Source organism: Alligator mississippiensis, chromosome 12 (assembly GCF_030867095.1).
Source record: "Alligator mississippiensis isolate rAllMis1 chromosome 12, rAllMis1, whole genome shotgun sequence".
Classification (NCBI taxonomy): domain Eukaryota; kingdom Metazoa; phylum Chordata; order Crocodylia; family Alligatoridae; genus Alligator; species Alligator mississippiensis.
This window is the reverse complement of record NC_081835.1, coordinates 66,454,294-66,479,298: the sequence shown is the minus strand read 5'-3', so window position 1 is coordinate 66,479,298 and position 25,005 is coordinate 66,454,294. Positions and strand designations below refer to the sequence as shown.

Sequence of the window (25,005 nt, the reverse complement as noted above, 5' to 3'; positions counted from 1 at the left end):
GGGAAGGAGGGGGGAGAGCAGATACATTCTGACAGAGCTCTGGTCAGTGGACAGGAGATGCCTTTGAATATGATGTGAGGACTTGCACAGTGCTTCCGTTACAAAAAACACAGAAGAGGTGCGTCTAACAACCCTTTGGCAGCAAAAGCTGCCCCCTTTGTACGCAATATATTACATCAGGTAAAATTCAGCCTGCAGACGCTACTTGGCTTCCTTGCCATGCTAAAGAGACTCATGACTGTCAACACTGAAAAGAAACGTTTGAAACATGCTCAGAGCGAGTTTCTGCTCAAGGGTACAACTCATTCAGCAAGATCTCCTCCAGTGTCTCAACTCAAAGGGACGTGCTTGTGGCCCCAAGCCAGAACACCAATAAACAAGAGCGCAAACTAAAGTAAGCTCAGTTTCCCCACCAGAACACCAAGGAAAACCGTAGCCCATGAGGTTACATCTGACAAGAGCACTGGTAGTGCTATGATTAGCATCCACCTTATGGGCCTCAATGACCAAATAAATCAAAAGAGCATCATGCTATTTAAAACCTGTCACTGTGCTGGTGATCTAACTAAAGCTGTTAAAGGCCGTTTGCCAAGTATGAAGATCTGTAAGAAACCACAGCAGTGGCTCTCAACTGGGAGCTTGCAGCCCTGTGGATGGGCTAATCAACTTTGCTGAGGCAGAGCTCGCTAGCTTACACACAGCCTGTTCTTACCACCACAACACTGCTTTCCGTTCAGGAAGGTGCACACAGGGCTAGCGCCTGTATCTGCAGGGGCTGCCAACTCCCAACACTGGGTGGCATTAAGGAGGATACACAACACTGCTGGAGCTTGAGCACATTGCTCCGCCCTTGTTAGGATCACAGCCTCTGAAAGCTCTGCCAGAGCAGCTTCTTGCCTGGTTTCATATTTAAAGCTACGATCTTTGCACCCATCCTGGCTGACAACATTTTAAATCTGACCGGATCCAGGTATTGTGCCTTCAATGCATGCAAAGCATGCCAGACTGCTCCAAGTTATTCTTTTCCTCTTATTATCACACACAGCAGCCACACGAGGGAGGAACAGTTCTGGCCAGCTCCTTCCATGTACTAGAGCAGTGGAAAACTTGGGAGCGGGCACTTCAATGAGACACTCCTGTGAAAGCTGTTCGAGGGCCCCGGAACAGCGTTGCCTCCCAGCGTCACTCAGCCATGCTCAGGGAGCCAGCAGCAATGAGTGTGGCAAAGGGTCACTGCCTCAACTGGGATTGCATCGAAGTACTGAGCTTGCAATTATGTGCCAGCAATTACAGGGGGGAGGATTTTGCCATGCCTCAGCTATTCTGGGGTAACTGTCCCTGGGCCACACTACCCCACTGCAAGAGGCAACCAAGGCAGCCTGCTTCTTTCAGAGGTAAGCTGAGTGGCTTCACTTCACTTCTCACTGGCACTAGTGCAGGGGTGGGCAAAATACAGCCTGCGGGCCAGATTCGACCTGTGAGGCCATGCGGGCTTCAACAGCTTGCCGAAACTGGGTAAGCGGCCCTCCACCCTAAATAATTGCTCACCCTTGTACTAGTGTAACCGCAGGCACAAAGCGCAGCTGAGGCACGGTAAATCCCTATCCCCTGTTAACTGTGGGAACAAAAAACAACAGCTGCGTGTAAGAAGCTGCATGAAGTAATCTGATAGAGCGGCCTCCTGACTGGAAGAAGTTTGAGAACTGCTGAATTAGAGCCTGATTTATGGATTATTGGACTAACACCCTCTTCTCTGCACGCTTTGAAAGACTGTTCCTACCACACCAGGCACTAAACCACAGGATCCTTTCCAAAGGCTATTTATTAGCTCCCCTAGTTGGGCACAGATTTGAGAAAAAAATCCTGGTCATTCAAGGGCATGGATCACCAACCAGAACTTCAGCATGTAATCAAGTTCTTTATTCAGTTTAACAACCAAAAGGCTATTCCGACAGGGAGGAAGAGCCAGAGAACAACTAACCTTCCCAGGCGGAAAGTTTTGTACATCTACCTCTGGAAGACTGACTTAAAAAGCATCTTCTTCACTGCAAACAAGATTCACAATATCCAACTATCCTTAACAGCAACAAATCAAGCCAAACATTGTAGGAACTGCTGTGATCATCTCTCTGCTTGATGGTGATTTAAGAAACAAAAAACCCAAACCTAAAGACTTCAGAAAGAATATGGAACATCCAACAAGTCTAAAAAGCAACTGCCTTAGAGAAATAAATAGAAAAAAAAACCCAGACAAAATCATTTCTTGCTTCAAGTTATTTTCACACTACAACCCCAGAAGACTGTCCTGGCAGGACCACTGAGGAAGTTTACCTGGCACTTCCCAAACTAAACATCGCATTTACACTTGCTTACAAGACTTTGGCAAACTTGAACCATTTGGACTAACGCCTCAGACTGAACTTTTTTTAGAAAACCTTAGCAAGCACAATCCAGCTGCTTCCCAGAATGAGCCCAGAAACAACAACTGCTTGTAATGTTGGGAGGGGAAGGATTCTGGCAAATTTTGTCTCCTGTATTTCCAAGAAGGCCCTAAAATGAATCAAAAGAGCAGCCTTAGTTTCAGGGATGTGCTTCTGGCATCCCTGTGAAAAGCCAACCAGTTTGGCATAGTTTAAGCCTTTAAAAAAAATGAATCAGTTGGCATCATCAATATGGACTAGCAGGAGCTTAACAGGTCAGTCAAATCTCTGAAGGTTTCATGCCAATTGTGCGGGTAGCTAGCACAAGCCAACCTATGCACATGCAATCCCCTGCACAGCACTGAGCATGTTTTAGCCCAGTGCCAAGATGGGTAAAAACAGTTTTCCTCCTGGAACTCTCCTGTGCCCTCAGCCAGATGAGACAAGGAGCCAGCACAGGACACGGAGACTGGACAAGAAGGGGGGGGATAACAAGAGGGGGTACCACAGAGGTACTGGACACTGAACACAGCTCAGAGTGCTGCGCAGGGAATGAAGAGTGACTAGAGACGGAGAACAGGATTGGGATCAGACCCTGCAGGGAGGAGACTGGGACCCAGGCAGGAGGTGGTTGTGGTGGGACACAAACAGGCTGGAGGGGACAGAGCAGATGAGTCTGCAATCACCACAGCACTCTTCCCTCCAAGCAACCCAAAATCTTACCATCGCCCTGCTGTCATCAGGTTTCTGTGAGACCCCCTGGCAGCATCCCATCCCCTTCTGGTGCTGGTCCAGAGAGGATAACAACCTACTATAATTTATTCCACTCACAACCAGGAAAAGATCCAAAGGGTCCAACCTTATTGGTGATCCACTGTGGGTACAAGTAATGCCGTGGTGGAAGTCCCCCCTGGTTTGTCCTTAACCGTCTACAAAATCTCCTGCAATGATTCACTAAAAGAATGTTAGAAGTTTGCAGAGTCAAGCAAGCATTCATAAATGACAGAATTAAGGTTGCCCATAGAACAGTAATTCAGCCCCTTTGTGTGCACACATCCTGTTTTTGCACAGATCCCCTGCCTCAATGCACAAAACGGATGGATGGTACTCACTTCAGGAAGCAATGACACCATCCCATTACCTCCTCATTCATTATGAAGTTGGTTTGTCACAAATATGTTAAAGTAGCAGGGTGACTATAATGACCTATATATATTTTAGGGACAGATCCTATTCCATATAATAGGAGTGTAAGTAGCATGCAGGCATTCATCCTGTTTGAGTCTCTGAAAACCTTTATTGTGCCTACTCGTGTAACAAACCTCCACAGTGATGCTAAGACTCAGTCCCCAGAACTAGCTAGGGGAGGAGGATGACAATCCACACAGGAACTCAAGCTGGGTGGAACAGGACTGTGCTTTGGCCCTTAAATGCCTATGCCTACAAGAGTTTGTGGCCCTTGGCAAATTGTCATTGCTTCTCCCACCTTTCCAAGATATTGCAGCATCTGGGGCCTGAAACAGCCCCCCTATGACAAACAAGTCGTGTTACACGCACAAAGTAAGATAAGGTCTAGGTACTCTTATGGCTCTCATCACTACATGCAATTAGTGTTTTATTCAGTTCATTCATGAGAAACTGCACTACGCATCTTTTGAAGCAAAACTAGTTCCTACCTCTGCACAGTTCCTGACACGGTACTTATAATAGGTCGCATTTTATACTTAACTTGCATCTGATGAGTTTCACATCCTTAAAATAAAGTCAAATATACATGGGCTACACAATATCTTAGGTTTTTATAGTGGAAAAAACTTATTTGTGGTTGTTTTTTTTCCTCTTAATATGCACAGTAAAAAAGACCTTGTGATCAAAAGGGAACTTTACAGCAATTTTATCATGCATATCATAGATTCATAGATGCTAGGGTTGGAAGGGACCTCAACAGATCATCGAGTCCAACCCCCTGCATAGGCAGGAAAGAGTGCTGGGTCTAGATGATCCCAGCTAGATGCCTATCTAACCTCCTCTTGAAGACCCCCAGGGTAGGGGAGAGCACCACCTCCCTTGGGAGCCCGTTCCAGACCTTGGCCACTCTGACTGTGAAGAAGTTCTTCCTAACGTCCAGTCTAAATCTGCTCTCTGCTAGCTTGTGGCCATTGTTTCTTGTAACCCCCGGGGGCGCCTTGGTGAGTAAAGCCTCACCAATTCCCTTCTGTGCCCCCGTGATGAACTTATAGGCAGCCACAACATCGCCTCTCAACCTTCTCTTGTGGAGGCTGAAGAGGTCCAGTCTCTCCTCATAGGACTTGGCCTGCAAGCCCTTAACCATACAAGTTGCCCTTCTCTGGACCCTCTCCAGGTCATCCACATCCCTCTTGAAGTGCGGCGCCCAGAATTGCACGCAGTACTCCAACTGCGGTCTGACCAGCGCCCGACAGAGGGGAAGTATCACCTCCTTGGACCTATTTGTCATGCATCTGCTGATGCACGATAAAGTGCCATTAGCTTTTCTGATGGCTTCGTCACACTGCCGACTCGTGTTCATCTTGGAGTCCGCTAGGACTCCAAGATCCCTTTCCACTTCCATGCCACCCAGCAGGTCATTCCCTAGGCTGTAGGTGTGCTGGACACTTTTCCTCCCTAGGTGCAGCACTTTGCATTTCTCCTTGTTGAACTGCATTCTGTTGTTTTCTGCCCATTTGTCCAACCTGTCCAGGTCTGCTTGTAGTTGTTCCCTGCCCTCCGGCGTGTCCACTTCTCCCCACAGTTTTGTGTCATCCGCAAACTTGGACAGAGTACACTTCACTCCCTCGTCCAAGTCGCTGATGAAGATATTGAAGAGTATCGGTCCAAGGACTGAGCCCTGCGGGACCCCACTGCCCACACTCTTCCAGGTCGATACCGACCCATCCACTACGACTCTCTGGGTGCGACCCTCCAGCCAATTCGCCACCCACCGGACTGTGTAGTCATCTAAGTCACAGCCTCTTAACTTGTTCACCAGTATGGGGTGGGATACTGTATCAAAGGCCTTCCTGAAGTCTAAGTAAACAACGTCAACCCCTACTCCTGCATTCAGGTGTTTTGTAACCTGGTCATAAAAAGAGACTAGATTGGTCAGGCACGATCTGCCTGCTACGAACCTGTGCTGGTTTCCCCTCAGCATAATTTGTCCTGCCGGGCTCTTGCAAATGCGAGCCTTGATAATTTTTTCAAAGACTTTGCCTAGGATGGAGGTGAGACTGATTGGCCTATAGTTGCCTGGGTCCTCCTTCCTCCACTTCTTGAAAATGGGAACCACATTGGCCCTTTTCCAGTCCTCCGGGACTTGGCCCATGCGCCAAGAGTGTTCAAATATTCCCGCCAGTGGCTTTGCAATGATGTCAGCCAGTGCCTTCAGCACCCTCGGATGGAGCTCATCCGGGCCTGCCGACTTAAAGGCATCCAGTTCCTCCAAATAACTCTGCACCATCTCAGGATCTACGCATGGCAATCTGGTGCCCTGCTGTTGTGTCTCTACAATCCCAGTGAGAGCCTTGTCTTGCCCCTCACTTAGGAACACTGAGGCAAAGAACTCGTTGAGGAGTTCAGCCTTGTCCCCCCTGTCCATCACCAATTGCTTCTGCCCATTTAGCAGGGGTCCTATTCCTCCCTGGGCCTTCCTTTTACTCCCTATATATCTAAAAAACAATTTTTGTTATCCTTTACTTGGGATGCCATCCTCAGCTCCATGGTAGCTTTGGCCCGTCTAACTGCCTCCCTACAAGTGCGAGCAGAGGAGGTGTACTCCTCTTTGGTAATCTCTCCCTGTTTCCACTTTTTATGTGCTCCCCTTTTAGTCCGCAGGCTGCCCTGGTTTTCTCTGGTCAGCCAAGGAAGCTTCCTGGCCCCTTTCCCTCTTTTTCCTCGCATCAGAATCGTCTCCCTCTGTGCCCGAAGGATCATTTCCTTAAGGCACAGCCACCCTTCCTGGGCCCCCATCTCTTCAAAACTCCTACTCTGAAGTGCGTCCTTGACTAAATCGCCTGAGTTCACTGAAGTCAGCTTTCCTAAAGTCTAGCACTTTCACCCTACTAGTTTACCCACTCGATGTCTTATGATGAATTCTATCATGTTGCAGTTATAAATGTGTCGACCTAGAAGTCTGAGATTTTTTTTTTAATTCACAAACTGAGACTTCAGAAAGTATTTGAACTTAAAAAGGATTTATGAAAGAGGATGGCAAATTAAATATATACACAAGGGTTTATGCAAACAATAAACCATGCCAGCAAAGAGAAAAGAAAGAAATTACCCCATTACAGTCTATAAATTACTTGAGAGTAATTTCTCTTTACAATGTAGATTTAAATAGAAGACTTAACTGGTTTTCATAGACAAATATTTGTTCCTATGATTTTTAAATGGGTTGGTACACTTTTACTCATGATAATTCTAAGCTAAAGACATGCATTTGAGGGTATTTTCAAGTGCCAAGAACCTGGAATAGGAAAAAAACACTTTTTAAATGCATTTTGTAAAAGTAAACATTTCTGCAGTGGTATTTGGAGACCTGCTAATTATATTTCAGGCTTCACGTGTTCAACCTTAAAAAAAAACAAGCCCAACACTTATTTTTATGGAGAAAACAGACATTTTTTATTACTGCAAAAGCCTGGAACTTAAATTTCATAGCTAATGACAATAATGCAAATTCAGTTTCAGTGAGGAAAAAACAGCTGCTGTTTCTTGTACAAGTTCCTTTTTCTATCACAGTACATCAAATTTCACTGGAGAGGAAATGAGAGTAATCAGAAAGGTATATATGTCAGAGTGCTGTATGCACAAGGTCCAAATTCTAAAGGACAATGCATGTGCTTATCTAACAAGACAGGACTGAAGCACCAGACAGATCCTTTAATTAGCCTTAAAAAGGTGCATCAGGATTTCAAACTAGTTAAACAACTTTAAAGTAAATAATCCTTTGAGAATCAGCAGGCAATATAAAATGGATCTGACCATGGAAAAATGCTGGGGTTTCTTGACACAAAACAGGGCACTCTCCTGGAATTCACAGGGAGAGAATGTTCTTATTCGCTCGAGCACAGGCCAAAAGGAGGTCAGACTAACAAAGCTGATTGCTGATTTAATCATACAACAACAACAACATGGCAAAATTGAAGTGTCAACTTGATTTCAGCAAGGCTGAAAACTATGCAAGTCAAAGAAATTTGACCCAGACAAGAGTCTTGAGAGCCAATGCAAGGAAAATGCGAGCATAGTGTGCAGAGTGTAGAAGGCACACTTCAGACTTAAGGTCAAATTCCATTTCCCCCTGGAGAGCTGTCTATATCTGAGGGCAGAAATGGGACCCTAGGATGTTTCAATCACAAGAGCTTTCAAACTTGCACACCATGAAAGACGGATCATATTTCACTGTGCTAACTTAATTATGAAGTGGAGGGGGAAAGAAAGGTGTTACAACAGTTCTTTGTCCACAGCTCGTACATCTGGATTCCAAGTTTAACACCACAAAACTGGTTAAAGTGCCTTTCCATCTGCTTTCATAGTTGGTAGGGTTGGAAGGGACCTGAGCAGATCATCAAGTCCGACCCCCTGCCATGGGCAGGAAAGGATGCTGGGGTCAAATGACCCCGGCCAGGTGTTCATCCAGCCTCCTTTTCAAGACCCCCAGGGTAGGAGCCAACATCACATCTTAGAAGTTGGTTCCAGTTTCTAGCTGCCCTGACTGTGAAGTAGTGCCTCCTGATATCTAGCCTGAATCTACTCTCTGTCAATTTATGGCCATTCCTCGTTACTCCCGGTAGTGCTCGGGGGAACAGGGACTCTCCCATAGTCTGCTGGTCTCCCTTGACCAGTTTGTAAATGGCCACCAGATCCCCTCTCAGCCTTCTCTTGTGGAGGCTGAACAGGTTCAGGTCCCGTCGCCTCTCCTCGTAGGGTCTGCCTGCTGCCCCCGATCATGCGGGTGGCCTCCTCTGGACCCTCTCCAGGCTGGCCACATCCCTCCTGAAGTGCGACGCCCAGAACTGGACACAGTACTCCAGCTGTGGCCTGACCAGTGTCGCATAGAGGGGGAGGATCACCTCCTTGGACCTGCTCGAGATGCATCTGTGGATGCATGACAAGGTGCAGTTAGCCTTCCTGACCGCGTCCCCACATTGGTGGCCCATGTTCATCTTGGAATCAATAATGACTCCAAGATCCTTTTCTGCCTCTGTGCTGACGAGAAGGGAGTTCCCCAGCCTGTAGGTCTGTTGCTGGTTCTTCTTCCCCAGGTGCAGCACCTTGCACTTGTCAGTACTGAAGCCCATCCTGTTCTCATCCACCCACCCCTGTAACCTGTCTACATCTAGTTGCATCCTGTCTCTCTCCTCCAGCATCCCCACTTCTCCCCACATCTTAGTGTCATCCATGAATTTGAACAAGGAGCTTTTCATCCCCTCATCCAAGTCACTGATGAAGACATTGAACAGTGTGGGCCTGAGGACCGAGCCCTGGGGGACTCCACTGCCCACATCTCTCCAGGTCGAATAAGACCCGTCCACCACCACTCTCTGGGTGCAGCCCTCCAGCCAATTTGCGACCCATCTGACTGTGTAGGCATTGATGCCACAGTCGCCTAATTTTTTAATGAGAATAGGAAGGCCTTCGACACCGTTTCCCACCCCAAAGTCCAGAAAGACTACATCCACCGTGACACCTGTGTCCAAGGATTGTGTGACCTGGTTACAGAAGGCCACAGGTTGGTCTGACAGGACCTGCCTCGAATGAACCCACGTTGGTTGCCCCAAAGCATAATCTCCCTTGTTGGTCCCTCGCAGATGTGCTCCTGGATAATTTTCTCAAATTTTCTTTGGAAGAGAAAGGATGATACTTCAGAGAAAAACACTTTCTTTCCTGCCACAGAAATTGCCTTTCTTCAAGACCTGCAGGTGCACTGCAATAATCATTCGGACACAACTTGCAGACCAAAAGCAAGAGCAGTCATTCACTGGAGGAGGCAAGAGCCTTATGCCCCATTTTTTCAGATCTCTACTCACTCCTTTCTGACACCGTACCAAACACAAGCCTCCCAACACTAACTCCACGACTCGACACCTCCTTCCTGATCCCCTGACATGAAGTAGTGCTGCAGCAGTTTGCATGCCCTTGGCTAGGGCCCCCAACCACGTCTGCCTCATACCTTCTCAATACTGCCCTTCTGAAATGAGCTCATCTTCAAGGCTTCTTCTACTCTGCACAAGTAATCCTTACTTTCTAACTTCCCTTCATACAGTGAACCATATTCCCATCAGGCAAGATATTAGGAAAAACTTGCCATCTTTAAGAGTGGTGAAACATTGAAGAAGGCCACCGAGAAATCTCCTTCACTGGAGGGAGATACATGTGTAAATAAGTTAAAGTAATTTAAGGAGGGTCTCAGTATACTTGATTCTGCCCCACCGCAAGGGAGGTTGTACTAGACTAGGTAATATCTTGAGGACCCTTCCAGTCTTTCATTTCTGTGGCTCTGTGCTGAACAGGATACAAATAGCCTCTTGGTCCCTTTAGGCTCACTGCTATATTCCTACAGTACCCAATCTGAGGGCTTATCTATGAAGAAAAATTAATGTGGACTGGAGCTGCTACACATCTGTCCAGTGTGTTGGATAGTGAAAAAGTAAAGATTAAAAGATCTACCTGCAATACAACCAAGGAAAACACTTTATTTAAAGCAAAATATTAAGCATTGGCCTGAAGTATATATTCATTTTTTACGTAGCTTATTGTATGGAAATTCTGCTTTGATGGAATGAGCTCCTTGGCGCCACATTAAATAAAATGGTTTAAATTTCACTGCATGCACCAGCCTCCTCTGCACCCATCTAAACTGCATGAAGAATAACTCTGCCTACACCACCCATTAACCACATAGGGCTGTCAGTGTTGAGGCACCTGGACTAGCTCCTGTCATGTTCAAGGCTTCTAAAGGAAAACCTGGATAGGTCTGCAGTGTCCAGGGGCATGGGAGCTGCAGCAATGTTGCTGCAAAGGGCACTGCTTCTCTGCTTAGCTGCACAGGCCTGCTGGTCAGCTTCAGCCGGTGGGAGAAGCAATGCTTTCTGAAGTAAAAGCAGTAGCAAACAGCTGAGCAGTTCAGCTCATTCTTAATTCAGCAACCTAGTGAGAACTAGGAGAGTTGCGAGACACCCGCATACAAACTATCCGAGTTCTACTGTAATAATTCTCAGGCTACTAATAGAAACTTGAAAACCATGGGAGATGGTTGCCATGAGCAGACTAGCTCCTGTCATTTTCCAGGCTTCTAACACCAGCTGCCTTTTAGCCATTGCTGGCAGTTACCAACAGATGGTTAGTTCCCAAAGCAGAGTGGGGCTGAAACCCACATTTGTTAGAGTGGAAGCAATGGGCTACACTGTGGCTGGTGTTACGTAGTTAAGCAAACCCTGCACTTACTAGCCAGCCTAAGCAGACAATACTGCATTAGCAATAAAAGAACACTGCACATTTCAGACGTAGGAACTGACACAGATGTCTTGTGCACTACTGTGAAGCGAGTCTGTGCAGCACAGCTTGCACAGAAACCAGATATACCTGCTCCCAGTCCCCAGCTCAAGCCACAAAAATCAGACTCATGATGTAAAATGGTTTTCAGTGAAGCACACGGTAGGCCAGACTGTGGAAAGCATCTCAAGTATATAGAGATTATAATGGAGACCACAGGATAGGATGAATTTTGTCGAACGCAATCTGATGAATAAATCCATTGATCATGATTTATAGGAAATTGCTTGCTTGAAGGAAAAGCATTCCTTTCTTTGTTCCATATATTGTGGTCAGATCTGAAATAAAGAAACTAACCAATAATGCTAGCCATAGTACTATAGCTTGCAGCAGCCACAAAATACTATTTTTTGTGTCCTTGGCTACGTATAACCTTGTACATATGTCTAGCAGTTTCACATAGAAAGGGATGCTACTAAACTATTAAAAAACAGTCACTAGTCAAAACCAACAGAGGCTACAACCTGCAAACAAATGGAGCCTTCCTAGGAGCCCTGGAACAGACACAGCCTTTTTACAGATAAAGTTAGCTTAAAACTTCACCAGATTCTTCAACCCAGAACCTCACCCATTTTGTAGAATGAGCAAATTGGTTTCCTGTGTGAATTAAAAGCCATTCCAGATACATTTCTAGTTTAAACACCTCCAAACTGAGCTTACAGGGCTGACAAAACACTAGCGGGAGGAACGCACTGTTACTTTAGTCACTCTCCAGTCTACATCCAAGATTGCAATCCAAAAGAATTATAATACTTAGCATTTATAGGATTTTTCACCTTCAAAAGACCTTCACAAGCACCAAAGATCAACTTCCTAAGGAGGCTGGAGTGCAATAGTCTTACAGAAAGCAAAGCAGAGACCAAGTGCCCTGTCCAAGGAAGAAAGACCAAGCAGAGCTGGGCTTCAGCTCCCAAGGAGGCTTCCTGTCCTATGGGGAACCCACGCCTCACTTCCCCCTTCACCCCTGCTAACCCGGGCACACACTGAACCTTTTCAATATCAGAAATCAGATCAAACTGAGAAAGGGAAAAGTCTGCTTCCCCACATAGTTAGACAGCTCTTCAACAGCTCAAGGACATGGCTGTCAGCTCACTGACCTTGTTTTCACTGGGGAAAAAAAGGCATGTTCTTTACTCAGATTAGCTCACTTGAACTAAAATCCTTAAGCTAAGGCAGACCATAGTTTTCACATGAAGTAATACTTTGCCTTATCTTCAGCGCAGCTTTACATCTAGTAAGTTAGGTTAAATAGAGAGTATGCCTGTCTTTCTAAGGAAGACAGGACTTCTCTTTGCAGAGCTCTTCTTGTAGCTAACAGATGCCCAAGGACACAAGAGGCTGAATGAGGGTGTTTGGGGCCTGAAAGCTTGTCTAACATCTTTCCCAAGCATATAATTGATTCAAATAAAAGATATTACTAAACAGATCCCACTTGTTACATATTCCATCACCATGGAATATATTCCATATGACATAAACCATCATGGTGACATTTCTTTTCTCAGAAGGCAAATCTGGACTAGACGCAACTTGGACCAGTTTCTACACAAAAGCATTTGGAAGACTTTGCCCCCACCCCAGTCTACTTCTCTTTGTAGGCTCACTGTGCAACCCTAGAGCAAATACAGGTGTGAAGCACATTACTAAGTGAGCACCCTAGGTTGGTATGGGCACACGCATGTATCATTTGAAGCTATAGAAAAGACTCAGAGACAGCTTTGCAGCTAATCATGATTATCTGAATAAAACCACAGCAATAAGAAGGCAATGCTTTGCTCCTAGAAGGGTTCACGCAGGAGCAGCAAAAAAAATAAAAATCAGGTGATGCTCAAAATTCAAACCAACACTCCCACGCACATTTTTTAATGACTTGTCACACATGAGCACACAGCCCATCTAAAAATAAGTTGACAAACTAGAGAGCTACAGAATAGCAGAACAGATCAGGTTACCACATAAAAAGGATTCTTTAAATTCTTCAGTATGTTACAAACAGAAAACTGAGATACAGATTTTACAAACACACAGAAAAAATCCTGATGCATTTCACGTGGAAACATTTACATCATTTATATCATAGCAATCCAATAACTATTCCGAACACCTAAGCACAGAACAGTCACAAGGTCAGCATAGGGGTGTAGCTTTCTAAATGTATTATTGTTATTAGGGACTTCAATACTAAACTAACATAAGGCTTAAAAAACACATTACAAGCACGTACTACTGATGACACTAACATTGTGACTAATGTAGCAAAGAAACACACAAACAGGGGCAAGGCAGAGGACGTTAACATTTAACAGACTCTATTCTGGAACTTCTAACGCAATCATGACAGTTCGATTCAACTGGTCAGCAGTTTGCTGCTTGTCGCAGTTGTGCTTTATCACTGTGAAAAAGCACACGCCCAAATTAATTACATGCCACAGTGAAATCTTGCCTCATTTGCAAATTAAACAGCTTCCATAGTTTGCTAAACCTTCATAAACAAGAATGAGGTGCCTGCAAACAATTACCAGGGAACTCTGAGTGTCTGGAAAGAGAGCATGGCCGCAGTTCCCACCCATGGGTTCTCAACAATGAATTCTTCTTCAGTCACGTGGACGCAGGCAGTAGCATGGCCCAGTTATCTTCATCTTTAGCATGGAGTTCACAACTGGGTTGTGAACACCTCGTAACGGTAAAGGAATGACATGGTTGTGAGGGGGACATTTTGGCAGGCTTTACTAAAGACTATCACTTAAAAAGCCTGTTAAAAAGTGACCAAAATAACCAACTGTAGCTCAGCAAAAAGAGAAGTTTGCAAATAATGCTGCCAAGAAATGACTGTATTTTAGTCTTACTTTCACTGCTCAAGATACAGCTATTATGTGCATAGAGCATACTATTGTGAATACTTGAAATAAGACATTCAAATCAATAGAAAAAGTTCCTTCCCACTTACAGCTTGCCTAAGGAAAACATCAAGAGCAAACTATTTCCAAGCTGTAACTTCCCTACAGTAGGTTACAGAGACATTCAGTTCACTCTACTCCAGCTTTTAGAACAGGAAGCTTAAAGAATGGCTCTTGGGGTTTAAAAAAACCCAAGACCACCCAGTTGCATTCACTTCTGACTCAACCTGATTCCAGACAATTGAATATGTAAATGAGGGTTGGCAGAAGTTTACTCCTAGATGTTCATAGGGCACAACATATAGAAAAACCGAGATATTTATATGACTTGCTTTCTATGACCAAGAGAAGAAAGTTAAGTTTCATGTGTCTGCAAATACACCCCTAGAATTCAAGACAGTGCTCGCATTTTGCATGCCAATTCCTGTGATATTTATAAACTCTTACTCCTGGCAATCTCGTGTTTACACAAAGAACACTCCAATGTATTAGACAGATATAAGTTGTCATGAGGCGCCAACAGGAGTATTAGAAGCCACAGAAGTGCACCGCAATGCAACTGAAATTACTTTACTGCACAACACATCACAATGCTCTGGCACATCACTAGCAGAGATGATTCTGATTTGTATGACATGACACTTGATAAGTCATCACAACAGATGACAGACAAGGAAACAGGGATATGGTGCTTAAATATTAAGGTGACATGCATCTTAGCTATATCTAGTAGACTAGATATCTAAAAAGTAATAAAATTCTCAAAACACTATATTGATTTAGAGGCTTGAAAATGTAACCACTGCTTACCTGGTTTTCTACAGTGATGTAAAAAGAACGGTTCTCACTTCTATAAGAGTCTTCTACAATTACTTAAAAGAGGGAGGGGGCAGAGGAGGAGATTGCATACTGAGAGCTGTCGGTTACCAGAGTAAGAAGGGCTACAAGTAAGTTATATTTTTCCTGCCATTTGTTAGCATCAAGCCTATGCAGACATGAGCTTCCAAAGCAAGTTTGGGCAAGTCAGATGTCAGCCAGGCCAAGGCAAGGCAAGACAAAATCAGGACCACTCCAAGTTATTGGAAAACTCCTCTTCAGCAAGCTTGAAGGGTTTCCATGATAATTTACTCTAAATAAAAACATACAATATTTCTTCTCTCACAAATACTTACAAAAGCTGAATGAGTTAAGGGACTTGAGCTATTTAAATAAATGGCATGTCATCAAGTGCTAGGGGAAAAAGTTAAGCAAAAAAATGACACTTAAGTAAGTGTGGATGCTGCAGCCGTAATGGTCCAGGAAGCTTGTGAGAAGCAATGATTTTTGGAGGAGTGGTACTTTTTACTGGAGCAAATATAGAGCTTTTGGATACAGTTTACCATCCTCATGTACCTTGTGCCTGAAAACTTGTCTATGCCCTCCCCAACTATTCAGCTGGTCCAATAAAGGATATCACCCCAAAACATCTCCACCTCTTGCACTTTTAAGTATCATAGTTTATAAAACTCACTTAGCTGATTTTTCTCTCTTGCAATGTTCATCATCTCAAACCATGCAACACACATTTCAGTTAGCTACAATGCAGTTCTCAAACCTTAGGATTAATAAGAGAATAACCCTATACTTTGTACTATAAATTTGCCCCATGATTACGCTGAAGGTATTAATCTCCATCAAAGAAGATTAGTAGGCCAGGCTTAACAGGACTGGGGAGCAGGGATGCAGACTAGCTCAGACAAGTATCATAATGCAACAGACTTTGAAATCGAGTGCCCACATCAGCAGGGCGAACTGAAAACTGTTCAGTGAACTTCTGCGTGTTTTTTTTCTGAGACAGAGACAGAGAGAGAAATATCTTCCTTTGCCAACTGCAACAGCACAATTTTCATCAGCAGCAACTTAAAGAAAGACCAATCACGTAGCAAAATACTTTCAACATACAAATTAATGAAAGATCATCATCTTTTCAAATACAATGGGAGACAAGAGGATGCAAGTGCTTTCCCAAGGAGTAGCCATGTTCAGACTGGAGTGGGAAAATGAACCCTCTGTATTCTCTTCCTTGGAAGTCTCTAGTCCCTTGACATCTAGCCTAGGAACTAAACACTTTTCTGAGAGAATTTTCTGTGACAATTCCCTTACTTTTTCTATGTCCTGAATATGGCGACTGGTCTCTTAGTAACTAGTTAGACATACACCATATCTAGGAAAAGCTCATGTTTCAATAAATGGCCTTATTTCTTATACAATCATTTCCTGTGCTGAAGAAACAAAACAAAACAAAAACCAAGAAGTGTGGAGATATTTAGAAACTATAAATTTTCCCAATAATGTGGGACTTTCTTAACCGACCGTCTCACTTCATGTGCTGTATTACCATACTGGAAATTAACCAGCCGAAATGCAGAAACTAGAGTGCCCCGGATCCGAGGAGAAGTGGCCAGACTGCTCTTTGGGAACGGCTCCCAACTTCTGGATCAACAAATGGAACTGGTTTCAAGTCTCTGAGATCTGCTGACCTTCAACACACGCTACATGGTCAAATTCTTCTCGACACACCCAGGAGTGGTGGGTCAGGAGCCTGTGAGAATTGGTAATGATTTGCCTTTGTAGTCTAGGTCAAAGGCTAACAGTTTTTAAACTAGCATCTTTTAATTCCAGCATTTTATAAATCTAAATCAATACAGATATGCAATTACTACTAAACCATATTGTAATTCCTCTCTCTCTTGCATTTACAGACTTGGAGCCCAGCACTTTTGTCTGTATCCACAAGTTTATTTTAGCATACTTAAACATTTATTTTCAGTGCACAGTTAAAAGGAAAATCAGCTTGAAAGTCTGGGGAAATTATGCCATAGCACATGCGCACGAAGTTGTGGAAAGCAGATCCCCCAGCTCCAAACACAAATATTGTTTTGACTCACTAAAAATGAATAGGTTACAATCTTCAAGGTCTTTAATACTTGTTAAGTGTCAAGGCTTTGAGTTTGATAACACTTTAAAATAAGATTGCTGTCCATATTTACAAGGGAGAACCTTTATCTTTCAGTCTCCATAACTGCTTTTTTGCCCAGAAGATCATTTTCATTTACTCCAAACCTCATTTCTAAAGATGTTATTTCCATGTTACCTAAAAATCTTGAAACTCAAAGGAAAAGGTCACAAGGAAAAGCTGACAAGGGAAACAAAGATATAGTTTTCATCCAGACATTACAAAACCCCCTATACAAAAATGAAGTTGAATTTCAGAACTGTTACAACTGTCAAACATAGGATCAGCTCCCCGAGTCAAACTTCTGGAGGTTTTCAGAAGGCAAAGAAGGGGTTTTGTTAGCAGAATTCACCAATGGCCAAGAAGAGAAACCACACAAAAATCAGTTCGGAAAAGCGCATTTGCAATGGATTGGACACAGTGTGTCAGGAAAAGAGAATTTTTCAGAGAAGCAGAATAATAGAGAGTCTGTTTGCATTTCATGCTAATATAGTCCCCTTTTCCAAAAGATATTCTGCATCGATGAATGCTGGTGACATCCCCTGGGCCAAGTCCCACTGGCGTTAACAGCACTATGTCCATGCAAGGGTCTGTCTACATCGGGGTGGGCAAAACGCGGCCCGCCACACCATTCTAGCTGACCTATGGGGTCCTTAAAAAATTTAGAAAGTTAATATTTATCTGCTGCTGGCTGCCTGTCATGTGGCCGTCGATGGCTTGCCAAAACTCAGTAAGCGGCCCTGCGCCTGGTCTACGTGGAACAGCACACAAGGCTGTGGGGACTTGACATGCATATAGCCTCCCACATGCATGTTAAACATCATGCACCTGCCCAGAAACACTCTGGAAATTAACTCTGCCCGTTCAAGTTTCGTTGCGAGTGCTGTCAGTAAAGGAGGATTAAGAAAATTAGAACTTAAGCCTTAGAAGACAGGAAACCGATGCACCCAGCCAGCGCGCAGCGCAGCGCAGCGCAGCGCAGCGCAGCTAGTGACAGCCCGGAGCTTTCTTTTTGAAGCTCGTAACCAAGAACAAGCAAGCGGAAGTAACCCTGCAATCCGACCAGGACGCACGGCACAACGGGCGCGGGAAGCTGGGCACGACGGATGGCAGGCGAACACCACGCGGTGGAAATGCCCACAACCGACGTCACAGAGGCACAGGTCAGAAAGAGGCGGCTCCTCCAAAGGGACTAGAGACAGCTCTTCCACCCAGCCACAAACGCAACTAGAGACGGGCAACGGGGCGTCTCCGCCGACTCAAACTCCATCCAAGAGGAACTGGAGAGGCTTTCCCCACGGCGGCTCGCGGCATCGGCACCTGCGCTTTCCTTCCACGCTCGAGGCGCGCAACGCCCCGCGCCACGTCGCGGCGCCTGCCGCGCTCGCAAAATAAAACACCGGGGAGGAAACGATTCGGGTTATAGGTACGTACGGCGCGAGCGCGGCCCCGCGACGACACGGAGAGGTCCTACGCGTGGCTGGGAACGAAAGGAGAAGCGCGGCGGCGGCGGCGGCGGCACGGAGAGAAGACGGGGCCACGCGCGTGTGCGGAGAGACAACGTGCGAGGACGAGGCGCCGCACGACGCCTGGGCGTGACGGACCCTGCAGCGCCGCGGGGACCGGCGGGGGCGACCCCCGTCCCGCCCCGCCAAACCGTGCGTAGGACGGGCTGGGCGCCGGCAGCGGCCCGGCGGAGCGGGGAGCCGCCCCCAGGAAGGGCGAGCGCGCGGCCAGAGGCCCGGGCCCGCGGCGGGCCCCGAGCGCGGAGACGAGCCCGCCCGGCCCGCGCGCGGGGCACCGCCTGGCCGCGCTCCAGCAGCCCCGCCGCCGCCGCCGCCACCGCCGCCGCCCGAGCAGCAGGGCGGGGACGGCACGCAGCACGGACGCCGCCGCCGCCTCCCCTCCATGGAGCCCGGGCCTCGGGCCGCGCTGCGCTGCGCTGCGGCGGGGACTGCAGCCCGCTCGGGGCGGGCCCGGCTCGGGTCCCAGGCGGGGGAGAGGTGCCGCGAAGGGGCCGGGGGCGGGGGGGGTGATTTAGCCGACCTGTGCCTGTGCCGCCGCCGCCGCCGCCTCAGCTCCGGCCCGGCCGCTCCGCCACCTCACGGGCCGCCTCAGCGCGGACGAGCCAGGCCGCACTGCGCATGCGGGAGGGGCTGGCGGGAGCCGTAGTCCTAGACCCAGACGAGCCAGGGCCGCACTACGCATGCGGGAGGGCGCGCGAGGGCTGCCGGGAGTCGTAGTTCTAGACACGGGCAAGCCAGGGCCGTACTGCGCATGCGGGAGGGCGCGCGAGGGCTGCCGGGAGTCGTAGTTCTAGACACGGGCAAGCCAGGGCCGTACTGCGCATGCGGGAGGGGCGCGCGGGGGCTGGCGGGAGCCGTAGTTCTATACCAGGGCCAGCCAGGGCCGCGCTGCGCATGCGGGAGGGGCGCGCGAGGGCTGGCGGGAGCCGTAGTCCTAGACCCGGATGAGCCAGGCAGCACTACGCATGCGGGAGGGGCGCGCGAGGGCTGGCGGGAGCCGTAGTCCTAGACCCGGACGAGCCAGGCAGCACTGCGCATGCGGAAGGCGCACGCGGGGGCTGTCGGGACTCGTAGTTTCCGCACGGTTAGGTCGGGCCCCTCCCGCCGCTGTTCCCGCTTTGGGGTCTGACTCGAGGGGGGCAGCTCTCGTGCCAAGGTTTTACCGGGCTTTGCACCGCTCCGCTGGTTTTTATGCTGCGATGACAGTAGATGAGAGCTCCCCGCCTTTGCCTTCCCACTTCGTGCGGCACAAGACACGTGTGTCTACTACCTGTGCCACGCAGAACAGGACGGTTTAGCAGCGCTCCAGCGTGCGCTGTGGATCAAGCTTTGTCCCCGCTCAAGAACCACCAAGTCCAGCAGCAGTTGGCTCCCGTGCAATCAATCAGTAAGGCCTGTCTGCAGAGGTATCTGTGCTCTTCTTCCCCTGCTTGCTGCAATCTTGTACAGGGATCGGTTTATCTGAAGACAGGAAACTTCCACGGCAGCAAAGCAACCATCTCACTTCAAGCAGTTTGCTCCCGAGGCACGAGCAAACAACTGAATTCAAATGCTCACGCCCATGACGCTCTAACATGCACGTTCTGTAGGTTAGCATTTCAGTGATGTAGAGCGATCCCCTCCGAATTTCGGACGGGGCTGGCATCCAGGCATCCTTTGCATAACTGCAGGGCACAAGGACATCTACCTGCAGTAAGACCCCAGCACCTCCCCTCTCAGCTCTTAGTCACTGAGGGCTGCTATCATCTGAGCGCTGTTGCTAGGCCCTTCGCTTTAAACTGGGGAGCAGCCTGTGCGAAGAGATGAGTTGTACAAGATGTTACTTCTAAACATGTCAGGACGGTTTCACACCCTGGTTTCAGGTGTTAGGAAGCTCCAAAAACCAGAGCCTTCAGCAAAATAGGATGGGTGGCTGCGCTACTGTGGGTGCATGGGAGGCTGTCCTGGTCCATCTGGCTGTCACAACAGAAAACAGAAGAAGTGGTCTCAGATAGTTTCAACATATCCTGTCACCGGCTTCAAAGACCAAAGTAGCACCTTAAGCAAGAGCTTGTATGCGACTTGATGAACTGGTCCAACTTCTCTTTTAGATGTAGGCAAGACCTTGCATGGGAGAGGCCGATGGAGGGGTTCAAAGGTGCCTGGTTCTATGGGCCTGGCAGTCAAGGGGAGTGTAGCTGCAGAGCAGCTTTCCCACGAAAAAGAAATGATGAGAGAGCTTTGTAATGATGAAAGCCCACACCTTTCAGAACAGTTCAGCCCCAAGAAAGCAAAGAGAGTGGGTGAGGAAGGTACCCAAAGCTGGCGATGGATTTTGCAGTGTGAAAGGGGCAAATAACAGATGACGGCTGGCAACGTGCCATGGTGGACTGAGCTGACGGGTCACACAAAGAGACGCAAAGATGGGACAGGAGAGGAAGAGATTTGACTGCCTTTTAAGTCATTATTATTTTTTATTGTGGTGGCAGTTAAATTCAGTGCATCTTTAGATATTGTAAATCTGGGTGAACCAGGACTTCAGACAGGATAAAAGTTCTTCAAATTACTTTGTCTAATTAATCAGTATTTGGAAAATTATTTTTAATACGTGTTTTTCAAGCTAGGAGAGAGCGAGCCATGCAGACCTCTGCAGCAGCCTCTTTGGGTGGGTGAGGAAGTGGCATAGAGAGCTTTATCACTTACAGTACAGTAAAGGGCAAGATTTGAGACAGTTGAATCAAGTGAGTGACGTTTCCAGCTACTATTCCTGTAGCTCAGTGTTTCTTGACTTTAGAAGCAAGACATCCTCACTTTTTTCTGAAGAGGCAGCTTGATCCTGTTACTTTTAAATAAGTTATAACAGATCAGGTTCTGACAGGTAGTGCTTAAAAGACAGACCTGACCAGGAACTAGCTCTTCCTTCTCAATTTGGAAAGGCTGAATATATGAAATCTTGTCTTATAACGGAAACTGAGACTACCTGCAGCAGTTAGGAGCAAACTACATTTTTTAACTTGTGTTACATGGTGCATCTGCATATCTTGTGTTTGTTTTTTCAATACGCTTCCTTCCACCCGAGTCAGTGGATTTATACTCTTCCTTCCCTTCCCCCAACTACGGTGATTTTAAATGGCAACCGTAACACCTTCTTTATTTAGCACTTGCTAACCCACCTGTTCTGCTCACTTTCCCCTGGCTCCCATCTATTTTTGGAGACATCTGGGTTGTAGGAAGAACTAGCACCCTGAAAAGCAACTCATCTCTGAACTGGGGACACGGTCCAGAAAAGACCTCTCCCTGAGGTGAAGTGACTGGAGGATAACAAGTACAGTCTCCTGTGCTGGTAGACTGGCTTTTGTCATGTTTCCCTTAAATATAAAAGAAGTGTGAAAAATCAGTTGTTCATTACAGATCACATTTCTGTTTTCTGCCTCTATACAGGTAAAGTCTATTGCAGAGCCACTTAGCTAACCAGCAGTCCTCTTTATGATACCTTTCAATAATCTCTACATTTCCATTGCACCTTTTATCTCTGAGTGCTTTTACAAATAGTGGAGAAAATCTTGTCTTTAACAGCCTGAGCCATATAGCGGACAGCAGACATTGGAGTGGTGCTGTTAATGGTCTGGGACCCTTCGGAAGGCAGGATTAGTCAGCTCTGTTACCTCTGGAATGGAACAGAGCAGCTGTTTAATAGTGAACACCCGCACTTTGTAATTGTTCTGGGTAGGACATAAGTAATAACCAGACTGCGATAATAATACTAGTATGTTACTTCCCCCTTCTTTAGCACCTTTCATCCAAGGAGTTGAAGAGCTTTACGACATTAAATTAACTTCAAAACTGCCCTGTGAGATAGAAAAGTATTTGTCAGCAACATTTTACAGATGGAAGCTGAGGCCTGAGATGATTAAATCGTTTAAGAACGATCACAAGGGAAATTATTCATATAGCAAGGGATAGAATTCAGAACCCCAAACCTCAGCTTAATCCCTTGACAGCATCCCTCCTTCCTTCCCAAAGTGAATCTTGCACCTAGTTAAAACAGCAGGAAGAATTCAGGCTGCTGGAATGTATGAATTCACATGAAATTTGGTCAAGGCAACATCTACTCTTCTGAAAAGGTGGAGGGATTTTTAATCCTTGTATCTGAGTCAGTATCTCTATTTCAGCATCTCTATTCCAGCCTTATTTAAGGATGGAACCGCTAGCAATAATTATATATGAATAATAAGATCACTTAACACTAAGAACCTTATGCTCAAGGACTTCAGTGCTCTTCACAAATATTGGCATAACACCCCGTAGGACTGACATCCCCTAGGACACTGGAGCATTGGGGCAGACTGACTGCCATGAGAGAGCGGTACCTGGGTTATTCTTGGAGTTCTCCATGCAAGCCACCTGCTATGATGGACAATGGTTTTCCATAACTATGTCCACCACCACCAAAGCGCTCTGTGCCAGTCTTCTTGTGAACTCATCACCTCTTAACTTTGGGCTTTTTTCTGGGGAAGAAACCCTCATTAATTGGTATTATTTTTAAATATCTGAAAAATGCTTTGGGGTAATATTTTAGAAAAAAATGTAATAAATAGAACAAAATGACCAGACATAGTAGTCAAACAAAACTACGGAGCAAATGATACCCTGATAAGATCAGGTACAACACAGCCAGTTGCCACCTTGTATTCCAAGCAACAGTAACCCAGAATATCCGCTGGCATTATGATATTGCTCCCTCTAGGGAACTGAACAAGCATCATCAAGCCCCAGCATGCGATTTAGGAAGAGGAATACAGCACGCTTATCTACATAACGTTTGCTGAGGAGAGAAGACAAGTACCCTGAAAAGGACCAACTCCTGGGAGATGCACACACCAAGAGAGAACGTTCCTCTGAAGCAGCGGTTCTGAACCTCTTTCAGTCGACGTAGCCCTTGGGCTCAGAGTGAGACTTCATGTACCCCCTTGCAATGGGAAATTAAGTTTTTAGGCCCTTCGACCTGTGTTAGACAATGTATGAAATATATCTCACGCACCCCCCGAGGAGGCTTCACGTACCCCCGGTTCACAGCCACTGCTCCAAAGGTTAGATACAGCGACTTCCATCATTAACCTAAAGTTTCTGAAAAAGATTAAATCAACAAACATGTGAACAGACAGCAGAAATAAATAATGACAGAGAGAATGAAATATAACATTCATTTAGCTAAACCAGAAACCTCCCAAACCAGAGACTTAGTCAAATGAAGGCTTAAAAGGAGATTTCAAAAGAGAATGAAAATGGTATCTATGCATAGATGCAGGTATAGCACTGTATGGTCCTCGTCTCTCTTGATGGGCTCTTAGCCGTTAAACTTATATACTTCACTTAACGCTGTAACAAATATTTTAACGTATGCAGGGTGCAACTTACCTAAGAAGACGTATAGTTCCTGTAATAATATATGAGTGTCGTACTGTGTTTTACACGTTCGCAACACGGTACAAATATTCTCTCCCTACACACACACTTACGGACACGTATGTATTGCGAGCAACGACATACACCGTTGCAAACAATGTTCTGTAAGCAACACGGTACTTAAAAAATATATGTATCAATAACAAACTCTCCCTTAAATCTTCATGAGCGCTCATGGGGCTTTAGGGCAAGGCACACCTGTGCAGGCACGCGTGAGAGCGAAAGAGGACGGGCGTGTGCCTTTGTGGAGACTTTCAGGCCGTGAAAGAGGATAAATGAAGTCGACGTTTACTTCTGAGCGCGGCACGCTGCGACCATCTCACCTGGTGCTACGTGCGGCCGGAGCGCTTTCCGCTGTCCGCGTTTAGCTTCTGCGACAAGCCCGTCTCCTCATTCCCGGCGCTCGCTCGCTGCTCGACAGGGTCATTCTTCCCGAATATAACTTTGCGCGGCTCTTTCTTGCAGACCTGGAAGATAAGAAGATCAGAAAATGTCATTTTTCCAGCACGGGGAATGGAGAGGCAGGTGCAAAACCTACCGTTAGGTCTGGCGAGTCTCCGAGCGGGCGTCCCTCCGCAGGACGAGAGCGTGGTTTTCAACCGCCCGCCCGTTTCCAGTCGCGTACCCCTTTCCAAAGACTTTGATTTGACACCTGAAACTTTTCAAGCATCGATTTTCCCCGAGGTGGGGCAGCGAGCCGGGTCACGCGCCGCGCTCGACAGCGCGGGTGATTTCAAGGGGGTCAGGCGTCGTGGCTCCCGTTACGAGGACGGAGCCTCTAGGACCCGAGTCGGGGTTGGGGGTCGAGACGGGCGACTCCAGGAGGAAGCCGCGGCATGGCCGGGCACCGGGCGGCGGTCGACATTCGGGGTGCAGCCAACGGGTGAACGCAGGGTGGGGGCGGGATGCGCCAGCTGGGCGTTGAGGGGCCGGCCGCGCCCTCACGCCCTGGGCCATGCCACCTGGCTGCACAGGAATGAGGTCACAGGTCACTCTTCTGACGTCACACCCCCACCACTGGGGGGGGGAGGTAGGACTCTGCCCCTTGGGCTCTCCCGGTAACCATGGAAACTTCCAGAATGGCCTAGCCGCCCCTTCCCCCCTGACAGCGGCCTCCCCAGCCAATGAGCGCCTTCCGCTTGGCTCCCGTT

At 46.9% G+C, this 25,005-nt stretch overlaps 1 protein-coding gene and 1 long non-coding RNA gene across 4 annotated transcripts in view; both read right to left on the bottom strand.

The window, feature by feature from the left end:
- The window catches only part of GAPVD1 (GTPase activating protein and VPS9 domains 1), a 49,412-nt gene extending 30,377 nt beyond the window's left edge, over nucleotides 1-19,035 (bottom strand). For 2 of the 3 annotated variants that reach the window (XM_014603005.3, XM_019495316.2), the window contains exon 1: nucleotides 18,930-19,034. The gene's annotated coding sequence lies outside the window, so the exon portion shown is untranslated. Of the gene's footprint in view, nucleotides 1-18,929 lie in introns of all 3 variants that reach the window. The other variant, XM_059715754.1, reaches the window with a different exon arrangement.
- A 1,803-nt stretch (nucleotides 19,036-20,838) lies between these two features.
- On the bottom strand, nucleotides 20,839-24,997 carry LOC109285062 (uncharacterized). Its single transcript, XR_002092733.2, has 2 exons — nucleotides 24,393-24,997; nucleotides 20,839-24,321 (listed from the first exon to the last, which is right to left on the bottom strand). It is a non-coding gene; the product is annotated as an uncharacterized LOC109285062 (long non-coding RNA).
- Nucleotides 24,998-25,005: the final 8 nt, after the last annotated feature.